At 51.0% G+C, this 4,901-nt stretch overlaps 1 protein-coding gene across 7 annotated transcripts in view; it reads left to right on the top strand.

Moving 5' to 3' along the window:
* The first annotated feature begins 4,345 nt into the window (after positions 1-4,345).
* Positions 4,346-4,901, top strand: part of CREB1 (cAMP responsive element binding protein 1) — a 56,732-nt gene continuing 56,176 nt past the window's right edge. For 2 of the 7 annotated variants that reach the window (XM_040228680.1, XM_040228678.1), the window contains exon 1: positions 4,383-4,564. The gene's annotated coding sequence lies outside the window, so the exon portion shown is untranslated. Of the gene's footprint in view, positions 4,565-4,901 lie in introns of all 7 variants that reach the window. The other 5 variants (XR_005719008.1, XM_040228675.1, XM_040228679.1 and 2 more) reach the window with 4 other exon arrangements.

Here is a 4,901-nt window from a genome sequence, read left to right as displayed (position 1 = left end):
TATAATTTTGAGAGTTAATCAGCATGAGCATTGTATTTACAATCACAAGACAGGATGAGGGCATAAAGGAGTAAACAGAAAAGATAAATATCAGATACTGGAGGTTGAAGATTTTATTCCAGGATCTTTGAAAGCAGTACCTTTGAGAGCAGAAACAACCTTTTAGTCATTGCTATAGCTCCAGTTTTGTAGTACAGAGCACAAAGTAGGTGCTCAACAGTTATTTTTAGAATAAACAAAATAGGTCACCATGGCCCTCGGGTTAGGTAGAAAAACAAACTAAGTCACGAGAGGTGATGAACTAAAACAAGCAGGGTTCATGGAACTTGAGTTCACAGAGAGGGTAAAAATTAGGTTCAACAGAGGAAGCAAGAGAGAAAAATAACAGGAAAAGGAAGCGGTGGTTAGAAAAAAAAAGTGCTCAGATACCACTTTCTCCTTGAAGCCTTTTACAATCATTTCATGAGATCTTTCCCCTTTTCCATCTCATCTACCTTATACTAAGTCCACTTGCACCCATGGGCTCTTCTCTTTCATTAACCCTGTTTTCCAATTGAAAAATTAAGTCAAAAATGGGAGTAGCTTTCAAGTCCCAGAGATAAAAATGGATGCTAAAGTTGGATGATTCTAGTTCATTTCTATGGTTTATGGATATGCAAATACATGAAATTAGACTACATTTCAAATCTCAAGTATATCCAAAGTGTTTAGTAAAATAACATGCCCTTGAATGACTGGATGACTGAATGAATTGAATTAACGAGGTCAGGTAAGAACAGAGGTCAGGGGAGCCGACATCAAGGACAAAATACGATTGAATGACTGGTGGAGGCTCACTAATCTGACCATAGGGCAAAGGTTAATCAGGGAAGTGGGCCTGCAGTTAAAAAGCACCTAGGAAGTTAGTAAAGCAACTAAGACATGAAGAGAAAGGGCCTAAGTGAGTTCACAGTGCGAACAGAAAAGGAGAATGCAGGGAAATTTTAAAATTAAAAATTAAGCCTGCCAGACTCCTCTGTCCATGGGATTCTCCAGGCAAGAATACTGGAGTGGGTTGCCATTCCTTTCTCCAAGGGACCTTCTGGGCCCAAGGATCAAATCCAGGTCTCCCACACTGCAGGCAGATACTTGACCATCTGAGCCACCTGGGAGGCCCCCAAATAATCCCAATATTTTGGTATCATGTATAGGGCCAGGGTAAGAAGAGCAAGGAGGTAAGCTACATTTTGAAAGTGTATTTGACACAAAGATGAGATATATAAATAAATCTAAGAATGGGCAACATTTTAATTGACACTTGTTACATGTCATTGTGTCACGTACACTTTCCATGAATGATCTCATTTAATTACCACAAGAACACTATGATGTAGTAGCTACTATCATCTTCATTTCACCAATGGGAAAACTGAGGTGCAGGAGGGAAGATCATGCCCAAAGTCACACAGCTGAACCAGGATTTGAATCCTAAAATATTAAGAAATTTTGCCATGACCACAGAGATATTATTTGTTCAATAAATACTCAATGAACACCACTGCATTGTGCTGGGGATGGGAGGAGAGAAATTCTGGCGGCAAACGAGGCACACTTGGTCACTACCTGCAGACTTACATGGACAGTAAACAAATAATTCCAAGAATGATGAATCAGGAAAGTGCTAAGTACAGTTAGGTAGGAGGAGTGGGTGATAGAAAAGAATTTCAAGGAAAGGGAATAGCATGTATAAATACCTTGAGGTGAGAGCCTACAGTAGAGAACAAGAGAAAAGAGTCTAGAAAAATAAAAGACTAACATGGCTGGAGTGCAGATAGCTAGAGAAATCATTGGGGAGGCTGAGAAGAACACAAGCTTGGATAACAGAGGGCCTGGCCTTCATGATAAGGACTCAGATTGTGTTCAGTAAACAAAGGGAAGGACTGAAGGAATTCAATCAGAGTAGCGACTTGATCAGATTTGTATTTGTTAAAAATTACTCTGGCTGCAGTGTGGCAAATGGATTGGAATGAGCCAAGACCAGTTTTGTAGGACCTAGATGGTAGTTACTGCAGAACTTCCAGCAAGAGGTGAAGTTAGCTTAGAGTGGGATGGGAAAGTGGTCGTAGGAACAGAAAGAAGCCACAAATCCTATTTTTTTCAAGGTACGTCTAGGTGATTCTGATGTGTGTTGGAGGTGTCTTAGGTTTCTGAACTGAGTAGATGGACATGATTTTCTTTACTGAACCAAGGGCTATAGGAAGAGGGGTTTGGCACACCCAAGTCATCCGGATGAAAGTGGAGCAAAGGCACTTGGAAATACGAATCTAGAGTTCAAGAGCAAGATCTAGGCTTGAGCTTTGAGCTGGAGTCTTTGGTGTATGGTATCTGAAGGGAACAGAAGAGGATGAGACCACCTGGGAAAGCGCATACGGTGGGACTCCAGAAGCGGGTGAAGCTCAACAAGATTCCCATATTTAACAATTGGCTAAAGGAGGAGAAGCGGGTTGTTAAAAAACCAGAGTAAAGAGGAAAACAAGAGTGTAAGACAAGAGCATATGTGGATGAGGGTGTAGGCAATAGTGTAAGATGCCAGAACAAGGTCTTGTAAGCAGAGGCCTGAAGCTTGTCTGTGACAATTCAGAGCTGCTCCAGGCGTGTGGTAAGAACAGAAACTAGACTAGAGAGGGCTGAGTCATGAGACAATGTCCATGTGGTAAGAGATGGAGAGGGACTTAAAGACAGAAATCTAGACGTGAGAGATTTGGTGGTGGTTTAGTTGCTAAATCGCGTCTGACTCTTGTGACCCCATGGACTGTAGCCTGCCAGGTTTCTCTGTCCGTGGGATTTATCCAGGCAATACTGGAGCGGGCTGCCATTTCCTTCTCCAGGGCAGGGAGACTTAAGGCTGTTCAAATACTAGACAGAAACGCCAGTAGAGGAAGAAAGGTTGAAAATAACGGAAGGAAAGGAGGTTATTCTTCCGCCCAAAGAGAAAGCAGGAAGAGATCTACAGTACTAGGCTACAGTACGAGGCTAGGGAACTCTTTCAACACAAGTCTGTATAGGGCGAAGCTCTGACTTGGACCCTCTCTGCTTCCTAAGACACATTTGCTTTAAGCGTGCCTGCTAAGTTGCTTCACTCGTGTCCGACTCTTTGCAACCAAATGGGCTGTTGCCCTCCAGGCGCCTCTGTCCTTGGGATTCTCCAGGCAAGAATGGAGTGGGTTGCCATTCCCTTCTCCAGAGCTTAAAGCGACTGAAAGTGAATTACAACAGACCTGAAAGCCCGGGAGAGAGCATTGCCCAGTTAAATAAAACGGATAATGATAAAGTCAGCATCGAGTCGGGTGACCTCTGAGGGGCAAGATCAGCAGCTTCCAGGCAACAGAAGTCGCACTGAGGGTTCAGATGGGGGAGTGGGTGGTGAAGAAAAGGGGGCAGCGGCTGCAGTAGAAAACTGACTGTGAAAAAGAAAGCAATACAGGATGGGTCCCCCTCGCCCCCACCCCCAAAAAAGGCGGGTAGATAAGCGGGGTTAGGGGAAGACATTCCGAAAGTGCAAAAGAGCAACCTCGGTCAGGGCAGGTCATGGCTCGGAGGCCGAAGGTGTGCCCCACCGGCCTGGCCGTCCTCGCTGCCCGGCTAAACCGCTAGCTGCCCGGAGTCCCAGGGCCTCCGTGCCCCGAAATTGAACGGTCCCGCCGGCGGCCGCCAGGTTTCTCTGCGGATACTCGGAGCGGAGCCTCCCGGCCTGCTCAGAAAGGCGGAAAACCCTTCCCACAGGGGCCCACAACGCCCCTGGGCCGCGCCGAGGCCTAGCATCCCAGCGTCCGGCCCAGGCCTCGGGGAACCGCAGAGCTGCAGCAGGCCTTCCTCCCCGGCTCCGCAGGGCTTCCGCGCTCAGCCGCGGCCCCGACCCGGAGGCGCGTCTTTCTGGTCTCTGCAGCTTTTGAAAGTTGCCGGGACGGGAGGCGCTCTGGGGCCCAGGCCCGTGACGCTGCAGCCGCCCTAGAGCCCGTCGCTTACAGCCGCAAGGGCAGCCCGCGCGGGGGTTTCCATCGAACCGTCCACACCCCTCGGGACTTCCCCACCACGCCACACACAAACCCCAGTTCTTCCTGCAAGTTTCCGCCGCCGGTTTTAAACCGTCGATACGCGGCGAGGGCAGCGGGGGTGCTTAGACAGACCCCCTCTTCCCCACCCCCGGGTCCCAGCCCACTGCTGCTTTCCCTCTCCCGGAGGAACCCCTCCGCCGCGCCCGAAGGAACTCGAAAGTCTTCGGCAACTTCCGCCTCCAGCGCGGAGGGCGGGGCAGCTCGAGCTCCTCCGGACCGAGCTCGGCTGTTTCCGTGCGCGGCCGCTGCGCACTCGGCACTGGGCGGCGCTGGCTGGCTCCCTGGCTGCGAGTCCTCAGTCGGCGGCGGCTGCTGCTGCCTGTGGCCCGGGCGGCTGGGAGAAGCGGAGTGTTGGTGAGTGACGCGGCGGAGGTGTAGTTTGACGCGGTGTGTTACGTGGGGGAGAGAATAAAACTCCAGCGAGATCCGGGCCGCGAACGAAAGCAGTGACGGAGGAGCTTGTACCACCGGTAAGAGGAGCAGGAGGAGGAGGCAGGAGCCGGAGAGAGCCGGGGGGACGGAGGGGGGACGGGGAGGCGCCGGACACCCGCGCTTGGGGCCTTCCCCTCGCAGGAGGGGCCGCGGTAAAGATGGAGCCTCCGCCCGAGCCCCACACCATCGCCGCCGCTCGCAGCGAACAAAGAATAATGGCGGCGGACTGGAGCCAGCGGCGGCCGGGGCGGCAGCGACTCTGCCTGCAGCCAGCGGCGGCGCTCATGGCGGGGGGCGGCGGGCGGCGGGCGGCGGGCGGGGTGGGAGCCGATGGTGTGGGGCTCGGGCGGAGGCTCCATCTTTACCGCGGCCCCT

The sequence above is a fragment of the Oryx dammah genome, unplaced genomic scaffold, assembly GCF_014754425.2.
Source record: "Oryx dammah isolate SB20612 unplaced genomic scaffold, SCBI_Odam_1.1 HiC_scaffold_27, whole genome shotgun sequence".
In the NCBI taxonomy this organism is placed as follows: domain Eukaryota; kingdom Metazoa; phylum Chordata; class Mammalia; order Artiodactyla; family Bovidae; genus Oryx; species Oryx dammah.
The sequence above is the reverse complement of the archived record's forward strand: the minus strand, read 5'-3'. Positions and strand labels throughout refer to the sequence as shown.